This window comes from Hippoglossus hippoglossus, chromosome 1, assembly GCF_009819705.1.
Source record: "Hippoglossus hippoglossus isolate fHipHip1 chromosome 1, fHipHip1.pri, whole genome shotgun sequence".
Taxonomy (NCBI): domain Eukaryota; kingdom Metazoa; phylum Chordata; class Actinopteri; order Pleuronectiformes; family Pleuronectidae; genus Hippoglossus; species Hippoglossus hippoglossus.
The window spans coordinates 2,798,847-2,815,004 of record NC_047151.1 but is presented as its reverse complement, the minus strand read 5'-3'; the positions used below and the strand labels follow the sequence as shown (position 1 = coordinate 2,815,004).

Genomic DNA, 16,158 nt, shown 5'->3' with positions numbered 1-16,158 from the left:
TCCCTTATGGTAATTCTGTTGGGTGCAGGTAAAAAAGTGAAAGCCCCAAGCTCCCTCGACTGAGGACTGGATAGACATTGTCCATCAAATATATACGATGGAGAAACGTCAAGACGTATTTAACAGTACATGGTTAAGGTGGATTAAATTCATCAGGCCCCTGAGACAGGACTTTACATAAGAGACTGTATATTGGTGTAACTTGGATATGACCAGTCCTCCCAGTTGTTTTGCTTTATGTTGTACATAGTTAAAGTTTGGTATCAGAAATGGACACTTATAATATATGACTAAAAAGGAAAATATGAAAACTTCATTATGATTATGTTTACATATATTTATTAATTTTATTTTACTTTATGGGCAATGATACAACACCTAGAAGGGTAAACACATTCCTTTTCACTACAATTGAGGTGCTTGCTGCTGATTTACCTATTATATTATTTTATTATTTCATTTACTTATTTAACTTGTTTTTCAAATTTATTTACTCATTTATGTGTTACCCCCACCCCCTTTTTTATTTTTAAATATATATTTTTTCTCTTTCTTTTGTCTTCCCCTTTTCTTTCAGTTGTTCAAAAACAAAAAAAGAGGCTTGTTGAATGAACATCAGGTCTGTTGCCTGTGTAATTTCTGGCTGCCAATAAAAAGTTGAATTATAAAAAAAAATGACAGTTCGCTGATTTTTCTTGGAAGTCTTTATCAAATTTCACAGGCGAGGTGAGGTGAGCACTTCCAGGAGGTCATTGCTGGGCAGCATTACAGACTCTTCTCTGTGGGGAAGAGTTGAAAGAGCCGTCTCTGCCAGAACCAGCTGCTCAGAGAACAACATGCAGTGAATTTGTATGTGTTTGTGTGTGTGCATTGTTACTATTGCTTATGGGGATTTGTGTGAACAAGGTGTGAACACAGTTTGTTTGCAGTAATACCTGTTTTTTTTGTTGTTGTGAATTTCAATTGGAGTCCGGCAAATATATTCTTCACACACAGCAAATTATGTACAGTTTTGCCCTCTAGCAGCAGGACCCTGGGATGGTCACGCTGGTGGGTGAGTCCTATGGTGTGTTTGTCTGTCAGATTGTCAGCCTGTCCAACACTGTGGTCCACAGCAACATATCCCTATAACTACTATCACTATACCACGTGGTGTTGATATTAACCTTAGAGATTAGTAATACCTATTTTATCTTTTAAATAGCATCATCATCAAATCAACATGTGAATTTTGAAATTTGATGTTGAGCACTGGTGCCCTACACTCGTGAAAATATAATAATTTAACAAAAATCACATCCCAACCTTAATGTTATTCATGAAACACTGATCAAAATGTCCACAAGAAAAACGGAGCTATAATCAGAAGGTTGCTTGGTTTTAGTGATCCTATGCTGCTGTGCCGCCCTTGCACCAACGTTTCCACTAGTCCTCAGCATATGACATTATACAACAGGTTCATCGCTATGACATTTGCTACGTTCCTCAGGGGTACAACACCTCTGAGTTTGGTGATTCCATGGCCTGAATGAAATATCAAAATCGTCACTATGTGGTTTATTCATTCCAACACTTTACAATTGGGAAATGTAATGACCTCTGGGGGAACGTGATCTTAAATGTGAACTGTTACATTTACATTTCTAATTTACAGTAAATCTGTAAACTTAAGATTATAGCATTTAACATTTAGTTAATGGTTACTCATATTCATGGTTATTATTATAGTCTTATAAACCAAATACATCAGGTCAAATATCAACCTTATTTCAATAAGACTAGTTTAAGCTCTGTTATGTGAGGAAAGGGGACATTCTGAAGACCAATGAAAGCTATAGAAAGCAAAGGTCAGCCTTTGAAATTAATTTCTACTTTGGTCCTGGACCCCAGATACTAATAAAATTGGAAAGAGTGCCTGAAAAAAAGACATCAAAACTGTGTACTACAAGAGCAAAGACAAAAAAACGGAAATGTGAAGCAGATGATACTGGTAAAATGGCTTTAACCTTTACTTAGAACACACCCACAAACATTCCTGTATATGCACCAAAGTGTGGTCCAAATAAATTCACATTGTAAGTGAGGACCACCCTTTCTTCTATACTTAGAGACACATGAATGTGACAATTCTGACTCCAGTTTTCTGCTCAGTTTCTTTATAAAAACAAAGTAAGTAACAAAGTAAGGACCTTCTCATGGGGCGCTGTTGGGTTAATTCTGAATAGACTTATTTAACTACCTTAAGCTTGCAGACATTCTTTGATGCTATTTTATGTTTTAGTAAAGGTAAATATAAATATAATAATAAATCAGTCTGAATTTAATCTAGAGATTTACATCAGCTTCACTGCTGTTCAAAACTATGGATGCACTTTTATGATAAGATTACTGCTGTACCAAAGTGAACCAAATTTGATCAGTAAACATCAGTGTCAGCCAAGTTCAAAAAAGAATGCAAAGAAAGCTATCTCCAGTAAACTGAACTGGACAGTCCAAATGTGTACAAACACTGTAACCAAACATGTCAAAGATAACAGTCTTCAAAATGCCAACTATTGGCTAAATCAGACATTAAATGTCGAACACAGGAAAAAAAGCTAAATTTGTACTGAACATTCCATGCTGTTGATCTTCAGTTGAGAGTCACAATTGTGTTATACACAAAGTTCCTTTGTGTATAACACAATTCCTTTGTGTATAATCAAAGTTCCTTTGTGTATAATCCTTGAGTCAAACATCCTTGAAGGATTTTTTGACTCAAGGATTTGTCTTGTGTGATGCAATTGATGCCGTCTTTTTTTTTATCTGAAACTCTACGCTATGCCATAAACTTTCACAAGTTTTTGTTGACAGCAGTTCTCTCTGCTTCACTCCAGGGCCTCTTCAACTGTATCTTGAGTGCCTCTACAAATGTTAAAGGAGATAATGTCAGCTGTGTATTATTCAACAAATTGTGTAAAAGTGTAGATTTCTTGACTCAGCTCATACACAGCTGGTGCATGAACACAAAAGCACACGACCTTAGCTTGAAGTCAATGCTTTTTTGTCCGATTTGAAAGAACTAACCAACTTTCCCCACCACCTTCTTCTTTCTTCTGTGGCAGCCTTTTAGCCGGGCTTCTTCTTGGGCTCTGATCTACATAATTGAAAGATAAACAGCTCAAGTTAGTCAATAAGACCTCAGGTATAATGTATTGTGGGCATGGAGGGGGCTGGGAGGGCACCTCCAACTGTACCAGAGGATCAATCAGCGCAGTTGAGAGCTGTAAGCTGATTGAACCTCAGGATTAAAAGGCAGCAGCGGTTGATAAAGATGCTGAAAAGCAACAAGTCTGTCTCTGGCTCTGTGGAACCCCACGTTGGGCGCCACTGTGGCAGTAGACCATGCTACCGGGTCTCCCACACACAGCCAGAGATGGACTGGTTGCCTTTCCGTATCTTTATTAACACAAAAACAAAACTCAAAACTTAAAGTACCAGCACTTTCTGCTGGTGTCTGGCTTTGCAGCTCAATGTCTCTCGTGTATCTGTGTCCTCCGAGTGTCTCAGTCCTGGCAGCTCCACTGCTGCCTTCCAAACCTGAGGATCAATCAGCTAACAGCGCTCACCTGCGATGATCGATCCTCTGGTACAGGAGGGGGTGCCCTCCCAGCCACCTCCATGCCAACACGTATATTTAAACGTTCATGTGCATTTAGGTTCAAATCAGACCACTAAGACTGGACAGTTCTGTCTCACAGCTGTATCACCAGGGGACAATAGTTTAACTGCCATAGAAAAGAACACTGAATATTTACCCCGGTGGTGACCCACCTAAATACAGCTTATATAATGGCTTCTACTTCAATCTCACAGTCATCTTCATCTGTTTAATTTATTCTGTATATCTGTCCACTATCATCTGGCCATACCTCTCCCAGGTGTTCCCACTGTTTCTTTGTGAGACTTTTGCCATTAGCCCATCACCTGATTCTCCCCCTGCATGTGCAGCTACCTCATACCACAGATGCTCTCTCAAAAGAGCTCAAAACTGAACTGAACTGCAGTTTTTCTTTTACCGATATAATGCTATATATAGTAACTCACCCTCTCTATCTGAACTCACATCCTCACCCTGTCTGTCCTCCTACATCCACACAACACAAACCACACGCGTGCGCACACACACACAGCACTGACCAACCACCTTCTTTCATTTCTTTTATTTATAAATTAAAGGGAAAACACAAGGGGAGCTCATTAACAGCATAATACAGTCCATTATACCTGCCTTTGACAGTTTGCTTTATCTAAGTGTGAACAATGAATTGTCTTAGTTGTACTAACTGTCTGCCTAACAACTGTCAGTAATTAATAGCTTAATAATAAAGCCTAGAACTGATTAAATGAAATTGTGAATTCATTGTGTTTCTGAGAATAAAACCTCCAACAGCACAGTAAAGAGACAGGCTGTTTGAAAAGAGCTGGAATTGCTTATCTCTCATGCACTAAGCCTTCCACTCCTGGTTGGCGGGTATTCAGCTGAGTCCCTCTGCTGTTTGTCAGGAGGCTGATAGTGGAAATTTGTCTTTTGCTTCTCCCAAAGTACAGTAAAAAAAATATACACACTATAACAAACACACACCCACATGAAAACCATACAGCACATACAAGAACTTGGTATAGGGAATAAAAGACTCCTTGTATACGTTGCAGGTCACCCTTGGGCCCTGGCTGCTTCATCTCTGAGTGTAGTCTGAACTTCTTCTCTTTCTCCCTTTCTAATCCATTTCACCCGTCAATACTGCATCCATTTTATCATATAAACACACACACACCTTCTGAGAGAAATGGTTTAGAGTCCTGTACTTGTGCAGGTTGGGTAAGACTAAAATAGCCAGTGGTGAGTGAACATGATCTCAGTGGGGCTGCTGCTTTTAAAAAGTGCCACAAATTACGAGGTGTAGGAGTAGGACCTGAGGTGCTGCGATTGACTAAGACACAACTGTGGCAAACGACCAGGCCATCACAGCCGACGTGGATCCAGAGACAGGACCAGGCCTCGACGTCACAGCCGACGTGGATCTGGGGTCAGGAGTGGGTGCCGCCGGCTTCACTGCTGTGAAGCCGTTGCTGCCCAACGCTCCGGCAGCGTTGTCTGCCTCTCCACCTACCTCCAGAGAGCCTCCAGCTACCGACTGCTCTTCACTGCTGTCCGGCTGGCAGGAACAGGATCGGGCCCGACGCTCCGGCAGCGTTGTCTGTCTCTCTGCCTGTCTCTCCGCCTGCCTCCGGAGAGCCTCCAGCTGCCGACTGCTCTTCACTGCCAGCTCCGGGTACATGGCCAGGTACTCGTCCGTCATTCGAACCAGCGCGGTCTCCGACTGCAGGTCAGTTTTTCTGGCTGGGTTGGACCCCACGTTGGGTGCCACTGTGGTAAACGACGTTGCCACCGGAGTCTCCCAACAACAGCCAGAGACAAACCATTCACTTTTTAACATGCTTTTATTGTGAAACAGCACCAAACATAAATTCATCTAATTTAACATAAATTTGTTGCAGCTCAGCTCGGTTCAGTCTCTGTGCTCATCTTATTGTGTTTCTCCTGAGGTGCCCTGTCTAAACCTAAAGCAATGTGTGAGGACAAGGAGGTACAGTCACACACACAGTTGATGTGAGTGACTCTGCATGTAGCATGTGTGTTTAATCATAGGAGACAGGTCACTGTCACTGCCTTATGTGCAGGGGCGTACTGGGACAAAAAAAAAAGACCTGGACTCTGACCCAGCCCTCAACCATCTGTCTATGGAAATGCAAGAGCCCCTGGCTGTAGTGTCATGATGCCTTAATCTTAACTCTGATAGGACATCACAATATCACTAATGTTGATTGGCTATTGTTTTTACAGCACCTTAAATAATCTATTCCTTGCAGTTTTGTCTCAATATAACTTTAATTATAACTTTATACACATGTTGACCAGTACAATCACACTTGGTTCTGATGATGTATCTGGATGCATCATTAGAAATAACACTTTGTTGTCTAAATTGGTGCCTAATTTAGTGTGAAAGTAACGCCCAGTTTGTGCTTCTCTCATGTAATCATTGTTTTATTTTTGCATACATGAGTAACACATAGTGGAACGATGTTGAAAGAAAGCAACCTGAATACACCCTGTACTGGTCTGTGGAACTTCCACCAGCTCAGCTCTCTAACCCTCATCATCATGAAAGGGGGCCTTAGCAGGCTGAGGCTGTACATCTCGTCCAGCTGGTCCCCACCCTCAACACTCACTTCACTTCACTCAAATCATGCAGCCAGACTTTTTTGGTAGGCTACTGCTGCTTCTGACGCTGCTGCCAGCAGTGGCAACTCAGCGGATAAATATTTCTGTCAATTTGCGACTTTTGAGGCATCACTCTCCAGGGATATAAATGTTACATTTTCAGCTCCACCCTTTTCTTGGCTTCTTATCCATATTGTTCCACTCATGCACTGTCTCATGAAGTTGTAACATTGGTAACTGACATAAACTACTTCCATTTGAGGCTCACGCTGCTCACGCCCTGGCCACTCTTTCAGATCTTACCTCTTCCCGGCACGCAAGAACCAAACGTTTACATTAGCGCCCCCTGTCGCCTGCAACAATCTTAAATGAGATATGATTCTCCAGAAGGCCAGTCCGCCACAGGTAATAAATGCGGAGCAACATGGGTGTGGTTGTATTTTTGCCACGGAGTGTTAACCTGAGGCGACAGGTCACATTTGTTACAATTCCCCCAAAACAAACTCTGTTCTAGCTGCTGATAGGTAAAGTGCAGCATTGAAGCTGTCAGTTATGCTTTCAGCAGATTCCTATTTGTTCAGCTCTCGAACTTGGATAAGAATAACAGTGATTTGTCCGAACTGGCGTAAGGTGCATCCAATAGCTCACAGCCTCTGGTGTATGCTTGCTATGGACTTTGAATTGTGTGGCCCAGGTATTGTCAATAAGGATGGATTGGTGAGATGAAGTTGTATTAAATCCACTGGAAGAGGACTCTGAATCTTTATTGATAAAACCTGAGCCACACAATTCCTTTAGGCAGCAAGACACAGACTCTGTAACCATTAGTATCCAGCTCAGGTGATGGCTGAAGTGCTTTTCTGTGTGGTTCTGCATAAGTGGCATTAAGCAAAAATTGTATAGGGTCTCGCATTTGAGTGCCATTGATCTGTTTGTGCATGAGAGGGGAGAGCCGACTCTCATGACCTTTCTGAGAAAGCTGTTAGGTAAGCAGAATGCAGGCAACATGAAGTGAATGTTAGTAGGACAACACCTGTGGATCAGCTTTCCTTGCAAAACAGTAGAGGTGTACTTCCAATGTCATGAAAGAAAACAGTGTCCAATAATAAGTTCAAACAGGCCCCATTCTATATATGCTTTTACGAATTCCCAATTGGAGTCAGAGCACACTGCACTCGCAAGTTGTGGAGCGTGAGGACTTCAGACAGAATAATAACTTTGGTCGACTTCTATACCTCAAGGTTGTTTACACCCATAGTGAATATTCCAACTGCAAAGAGAGTGGACAGCACTTTCTCTTGATCCCAACCCACTAAAGAGGCAGCTGATTTTTAAACAGAAACATTCTCTCAGGTCAGGTCAGTGTTTGAAGTCACTCCAGCTTCTAAAATGTGAACTTCTGCTGTGTTTCTATATTTTACATCATTGTAAACAAGAACTAAGTTTTTGGGAGAGTTCTCTAAATCAAATGACAAAATGTGTAATTTGTCACTTCCCACTAGAACAACACAGAAGCTTTTTCTAAACTGACACACCAGGCTAAGATTCTGTCTTCTGTTCACTGTGCACCGTTTAGAGTCTAACTAGTTGCTCTTATCACACAAATCGAATATTTCCCCACACAAACGATGATACCGTTCGTAGGGGATTTGTATGATATTATGAATAATCTTTATGTACAGCTATCTGCATATGCATGCACATCAATTATTATAATAAAATAATTACTATAGCCCATAGTCGACACATTTTAGACAATATGCTCCACCTCTTTTGCTCTCCACGTATACTCTTTACCTGCGGGCAACCGAAACCTGCTCAAACGTGAATGTAGACGTGGCCCCTAAATCCTGTCCCTCGCCTTCAGATTTGGCATGAGAATATGCAAATACTGATTTTTGCATTCATAGAGATTCCGGTTATTGGACAATATTTATATAGTATACAGTACTATGCCCTACTATGTACTATGCACTGTAGGACAGTGTTAATACAGCACTATTTATATAGCACTTTTTCATTTTACAGTTTTATTAACCACAGTCTTATCAGCCACTCAAAGTGCTTTACTGTACAAGTCACATTCACCCATTCACACACACACACACATTCATACAGCACTACTAAACGCACCTTTTTTGCATCATTGGCTTTTTCTCACGCACCATTCATACACTGTCAACACAGCTGTCAGGTACGATTTCGGGTTCGGTATCTCGCCCACTTCTGAATGCAGGACACTTTGGAAGGCAGACTGGAGGAGCCAGTGATTGAACCAGGACCTTCTGCTTAGTGGACTGCCCTGTCTGCCTCACAGCAGGACACTGGGATCCATACTCCAATGTGCTACCCCCCCCCCCCACCTCCCAGCCAAATCATATTTATAGAGACAAGAATCAGAAAGCTTTATTATCATTGCACAAAATGGTGCAACAAAATTTGCTGTGCAGCACTTAAAAGACGATCCAAACAGACACACATTGCGACGCATTAATAAATTGCATCTGTGAGATAAGGTTAAATTTGGAACCCTGCATAATTCTCGGGATTTAGCGAAGCACTCATTATGCACAGAGTGACACTAATTGCTGCGTGATTTGAGAGAACAGATTAACATGTGGAGGTCAGATTGTCATAATTAACAACCAGGTCCTGCAGATTGAAAATTGTAGATAGGAGAGGGTGTTTTCTCAGTGGGCTCTCCGTCACTGGAGTCCTGCATGTTCTCACCAACGGCTTTTTATCATCAAACTGGATGCTGCATTTTGTCCTTAACCTGTGAGGTGTCTGTCTTTCAAAGTGCTTCTGTGTGACTGCATCAAAGCATGTACTTTTCTAACTAATGTTGCAAACTAGCCAATAGAATGAATTTTAAGAAAGTCTTTTGGGGGGTTTTTTTTTTGCGCACCATTTTGTGTTTTTAAATTCAAGCACGAAGTATTGATTCCAGAAGTAAGTAATAATGGTTGAACAAATACAATTTTGAATATGTCACAATGCTCTTTAGGAGGGTGAATCAGTAACGTCTTTTTAGTAAAATGTTAATCATACATTTTGAAAAGAGAAAAAAGTGAAGAAAAACATGGAAATGAGTCCAACATTACAACCTTCACCAGTAAGAATGAGGCCCTAAGACTTTATGGGACATGTATTCAAACACATTGATCATTACATTATTATCATTATCATCATTATTTACAATTTTCATTAAAAAGGGAAACTATTTGGGTGCAAAAGGTTACAGCTACACACAACACGAGACGTGACGCGCACACAGCGAGGACATCAGGGTTGAAGTGACTGGAACAATCAGGATTCATGATGCTACCCAATCGATTAATAACTAAACGCATGTGATCGTTTTGGTTTGTGTGAAGAGCGACAGAGACGAACACAGACACACACACACACTCCTACAGACAGGAGAGTTCTTCCCGCAGATTATGAAACAACGCTATGTTTTAACTTCATTGATGCAGAAGAATTGACACCCCGTTTATCCATTAATACATAACTATGAGTTCAGCAGGTTTTTTATAAAGATCAGTTCTATGTTTGAGTGACAGAGCAGAGGAGCAGAGTCACTTGTTGACCGGCGCTGAGTAATACACCTGGATGCAGTGGTGCTGCCAGCAAGGCCGCCTGCATACTGTAAAGGCTTTAATTTTTCACCACACAAGCCTTAGTGCAATGATGTGAAGTGCGTCAAAATAATTGGATCACTATTGATTTTATTATTCATAAATTTATTTATTTATTATTGGGGGGCTAAGAAAGATCCTAAAACACTGAAAGCTAGCTACACACTAATGTCTATTTTTGTTCTGGGACTATGATGACAGGATTATTATTTCTGTGCTTATTGCTGTTAGTGCATGGTAACAACTGAGGGTGACTCAGATGAGCATTAAAAAATGGATTTTGCCCTCTCTTTAATATCCTTTGTTTCTACCACTTTATGCCATTTTCCCTGAAGCATCCTCTGGAACACTTGTGACCTCTGAACAAATAGCATTATAGGCTGCAGGCTGCCGTGGCATTTTATGTCAGGTTCTGCTTATTAAGACTCATTCCTCCAACTGAAATCAAACAAGTCCACCACTATCAACTCATGCGAAAACAAATTCATAGAAAAGTTGAAATATGAAACAACTAATTACTGTGCTACTTCAGAGGACCTCATAGTATTTGCCAATAATTAATTAGTGAATTGTTAAGCTCTCCCATGGGTTCATATGTTTTGTAAATAAACACTTTTTGTAACGGTTGGAATAATCAAATTGCCTCAGGGGCATTTAGTTTTGTCTAATTTGCTGCTTTTTTTTTGTCATTGTTTACCACTGAATTAACTCAACTTTCATCACATGTAATATTTAAAGGCTGTTTTACAGTGCAAACTGGGGGGAAGTAAGAACCAAATACAGACGCAGTCACGCAGCACGTCCTTACATCAGATTTCAGATACAAGCTGAGCATTAAGTGAAATACCTTTGTCGCGTTTACATGTTCTGAGGGAGTGTTTGTCAGCAGTGTAAAATGAACGTTGTCCCGGCTTTGGCACAGCACTAAGTGACTGGATAAGACACAGAAAGGTCTGCAGTTATGGCTCTACATTGAAGCAAATGTTGATGTTCCTCTCGTACACAGGGTGTTTCAATTCCCATCATACCCCTGTGTCAGCTCCAAACCTGCTAGCAAACCTGGCCGTCCTCCTGAGCCTATTTGGGGAAGATAGCTCATTACACAAGTGTGATTCTTTCTCTTTAGAGGAACTGCCGTTGCCTGTCAGCACAAAGGAATTGCCTGCCTGCTCCCAATCTGGAGATCAAGAGAGTGACGAGAAGAGATTGTCCTCAAACGTCTCCCACAGATGACAAGCCCGGACTGTGGCGAGAGCCTACTGCTGAAAATTGGAACCTACAAATGACTGTTTGCAGCTTTTAGAGGGAAATACAACAGCCCCAGCTGCGCGACCACAGGTCAGTCAGAGTCTGTCGTTCACTTTCTTCCATTTCCTCACCTAATCTTTAGAAACGCCATACGACCTCCCAAAGATTACCATTATTAGATCCTGCTTGTTTTCATAAATCACAGCCAAGATCCAGGCTTTGCGGTAGTTGTCTGGTTAAAGCTGCTTTCATTGATTTGTGGGCCATTTTAGGAAGTGTTAATCAATGATTATATATATAGATGGACAAAGTGTCACCACTTCCTCCCACTTCAAGCCTGCCAACATGCACTTTACCAATCCTGATCCAGTTGTCAATCATTATGTGTCATTCCATTTTTCCATAATTTTTCTACTAACTCACTAAAACCAAACTTCAACATACATAAATGTGATAAGAGCTAGGTACAAAAAAAATTGTTTATTTCACATGTACTTTGACTTTTTGCTGCCACTGGGTGACATTATCAGAGAGCACAATGTTTCCATAGTTACGCATATGATACACAACTGTACATTTCTGCTGAGCCAAATAAGTGATGCGCTCCATCACTTAATGTCTTTCAGCAATAAATACATGGATGGGCAATAATTTCCTAAAGCTTTATGAGGACAAAACACAAATCCTTTTAGTCAGCCCAAAATCAAAAAGAGAAATGGTGTAAAATAGTCTGGGTCAGCTAACTCCTTGGATAAAAAGTCTAAGTGTTATCTTAGACTCAGATCTGAGTTTCAAGGCCCACATTAACAAGGTGAACTAAACCACCTTCGAAAAATGTTCATTTATAAATCAGACAGAAGCTGAAAAGCTGATTCATGCCTTCCTTTCTAATCGTCTTGATTACTGTAATGCACTTTTTTACAGGCTTCACATAGAAAACAATAGAGACTCCAGCTCATCCAGAACCAAGAGGAGAGAACCCATTAGTCCAGTTCCAGCTGCTCTGCACTGGTCACCTGTTACAGAGGATGGACTTTAAGGTTCTCCTCCTAACATACAAGGCTCTGATTGGTTGAGGACTGAGTTACATAGCTGACTCTCTAGTTAACTATGTTCCCTCTACAACACAGATCATCTGCAGCAAATCTATTAGAGGGTCCTAACAACAATCAGAGATGCAGTTTTTTTAACTACGCTCCAAAGGTGTGGAACAGACTGTGGATAGATATCAGAGAAGCTAGTTCAGTAAACATTTCTCTTTACTCTCGATCTTGCACCTGCCTGCACTCCTGCACTCATATATATATTTTTTTTTTATATCACTTTCTTTCTTTTCTGGTTTTATAAAATGTTTTATTCAATTAAATTTATTTGTATATTTTATTTCCTTTTCTTTTAACTGTCATTTTAACACGTGCTTATGCTTCTTAATATCTCTTCTTATTTGAATTACATTTTAACATTGTAAAAAACGTTGAGCTGCATTTCTTGTATGAAAGGTGCTTTACGAATAAAGTTTATTATAATATTATTATTATTGTCAGTTTGGTCCATGTCCCATCTGTTAACATGGAAAAGGCAGGGTTAATGACCTGTACCAAAACCAGCCACCAGGGAATGATGAAGAGGATTTGGCTTGCAATTGGGAGTTGTCATGTTGTTGATCTTTATATATCGTATGTGGTGTGAACACAACATTGACATATTATGAACTTTCAAAATAGTTAAGGGCTAACAGGTTAGCAAACAGCTACCTATTTACTCACATGCCATCTTTACAACCCTTGTCGTACTCCTGAGGAGGATATGAATCTTTAGCGGGTACATGCTCCACTAGGACCAACACTCAAACATTTTCCAAAGTAAAATTCCAAGTAAATAGACAGAAATGTACTCAGGTAAAAGTACATTAACTTTTCTACTTGAGTAAAAGTAAGTATGTAATATTTTGTAAGTATTGTAAAAAAAAATATGTACTATCCACATTCCACCCCTGAGACTAAAGTGTTTTTTGGACTCAAACACTTCACCCACTCATCCATCGCTATAGTGGTAAGTAGATAATGTGTGAATTAAAAAAATTTGGTGAACTATCCCTTTAAGATTAAGACTACAGCATAGGAAGGGTAAATACACTCATAGGAATATTCAATAAATATCTTATTGTACCTTAATTTGCACTTAGGATAATTGTATCACTCAATTAGGGCTGGGCAATTAACCTGAAAATGTAATGAAACCAACATAACCTCTGACCGACTTAATTTGCTGTTGGTTAATTTGGTTAATACTTCCTTTATTGCATGGATTCACGAACTGTCAGGTTTCCACTGTGTTCATTCTGGAGTGGCGGCCCACGTACCTTGTACCGTGCTGTGTTACTCTACCGCATGTCCTCACTCCACCGCTGACCTGGGCTCACTTTACACTTTAACAATAAACAGTGTTGATTTCCTCTAGAGTTAATGAGACACGTATTTAAACCCATTAAAGAAAAAAAAATACAACACGCAGCACGAGACGTAACGTGATGCACACAGCCGGGGGTCAAAGTGACCGGAACGATCCAGACTCATGATCCGACAACATCAATTATTAGCTCAATAAATGAGCAGATGAGCAGACACACACACACACACACACACACACACACACGAGAAGTTCTTCCCGCAGATTATGATGCAACACCACTTGTTGATCACTTGCGCCGGGTAATATGACTCATGCGTGTGTGTGGGGTAGTCAGGTCACGAACCGATGGGGGGGGGTGTCATAAAATAATTGTTAATTCATCGTAATCGAGGTATGATATTGATTTGAGGTAATATCATCGAGCTCTACGTTCTACTATCTTATAAAGGTTGAATTAAAGTTGCTATAGAATAATGTCTGATCATTTAGTTGAAATTCTGTCCTTGTATGCATTTGATATCTCTTACCTTGAGCATGGTTTACCTGTTGTTACCTTATTCGTCCCTCGGGTAAACAGACCTATGCAAACCAGAGATGAATCAATCGTAGGCGACTTGGAAAGAAATCAATCATCTGAATCAGGTCAAGGATCTACAAAGACATCACAAAATGTTTGAGAGAGCAGGCTGGGTGCTTCTCTTCTTTCTTTTTCTTTTGCACATTGAAAATATTGCTTTCGGTTTTCTTACTTTTGAGATACTTTTAAGAATTTCTCTTCTTTCAGTGACAGTTGGGACATTGCTTGTTATGCTGGAAGTGTTCTGCATATTCTCAACTTAAACTTTTCATAATTATCTGTATTTCTACATCTTTGTTGCCGAATGCACAGACAAGCCCTGTGCCTGACTATAAAAGTAACATCATGGACTGCAGAACACAACTGCAGACATCGTCCCTAACATCTGCTTGTGTTCGCTAACGTCCGTTAACATCTAGTGGTTCGTGTCTTCACTGGAACGGAAGACCTACAAAGGTACAAGGGATGTTCTCCATCTTAACCTTTGTTCTAAAATTTGGTAGCCTCGGTCAGAAAAGGGTGACCTGTAATCAGGTTATGCCATTTCTTTGCTATGTATCACCCTGGAGTGAAACCCACACTGGATCATGTTCTTGGGGAAGTAAACTCACTGCCTGTTACTGTTTCTCATTTGACTGTGTTGCTGGCTGCAATTTCTGTGAGCCAAATAAACTAACCAGGGCGGAGGACCTCCCTCTTAGTTTTTAACTTTTCCATGACACCCACGCACACAAGCAGACACCTCCACCTCCCCTGACCCGGCACTGGTTCCTCCACAGGGCTTATTACTTTCACTTTTGAGGGACATGGAAAATGGTTTTCTCACTGTTAGCAGCCACTTCCTCCACTGCTAATGGCTGTTATATTTCTTCAACAATCCCTTTTCTTTTCTGTTGTTTCCGTTGTTCCCTGCAAATATGAATGCTCATGCCCCTGGGAGTTGTTCCATTTTACATCTCTCACTCACTCTCTCCCTCCTGCTCTGTCTCCTGCTTTCTTGCTCATCTGTACAACAAACTGGCAACACCTCGGCACCCATGTCACAGTTTTTTAAATAGGACTCAATTTGTTTGAGTTTGCCCCGGCCCCACCTGGATGCTGCTGCCATCTTCAAGATGGTGTTTTTTTCAGTTTTCCACCTAGCGCTAAGGAGGAAGCTATTGTCCTGGTTCCATTTTCATTTTTAAAAAAAACCAATTTATGATTTTTCTTGCTCTACATATAACTGCTGGTACTTGTGGCTCTGTGCCTGCTGTTTTCAGCATCAAAGATGTCTTTTAAGCCAAGACGCAAGCTCATAGTGAACTCAAAGCATGGCACAGATGTCTGAAACCCCCGCAGAAAGTGCAAACACTCCAGTTCGGTTCCATCTGCTCTCTGAGCTGCGTGAACGTGTTGCGGAAAACAAGTCGAGCCGAAGTGGGGAGTCAGTGGAGTCAGCAGAGTGTCTTGTCGGCCCCGTTCAAACGGGAGTAATGAAAGAGCAACTTTGAAGTGCAGAGAGCAGAGAACATAGGAGAAGACCTCAGCATTCAGAGCCTGGCTCTAAGTGGGTCATACAGTTTGCCTTTGTTAACAGATGCTGTTTGTTTTACTTTTCGCCTTTTCCTCCCTCAGAAAGCAAATGTTGGTTGCAACTGTGCCCTCTCATACCGCGCTATTCGGACTTGGCCCGGCTGAGTAACTTTATGTTAATTAAAACGTTATGAACAAATTCTTCTTGATTGTATCTGCAGGCTGTTGTGGGTGTGGATTCCTTTCCAAAACTTCCTCTTTAGTGTTTGTCAATTCCTGCGGGAGGTGGCTCTGATCCAGCCTGAAGACTAAACAGCATCATTGCATCCTTTCCTCTGTCTTTTAAAGTTCCAGTCTCTGGCATTCCAATATGCCTTTTTCCTCTTTCATTTCATTTTGATATACTTTATTCATTCCTGTCCCTCTGGTGGGGACACGGGGTCAGCAGGCTGCCTTGCCACTGGAGCCGGTAGAAAAGGCAGAATAGAGACAATGAT

The 16,158-nt window shown here is 40.9% G+C and overlaps 1 long non-coding RNA gene across 1 annotated transcript in view; it reads right to left on the bottom strand.

Moving 5' to 3' along the window:
• Positions 1-269: 269 nt before the first annotated feature.
• LOC117765287 overlaps positions 270-16,158 on the bottom strand; it is a 175,147-nt gene continuing 159,258 nt past the window's right edge. Inside the window, exon 3 of the long non-coding RNA XR_004614543.1 lies at positions 270-378. This is a non-coding gene — a long non-coding RNA (uncharacterized LOC117765287). The remainder of the gene's footprint in view (positions 379-16,158) is intronic.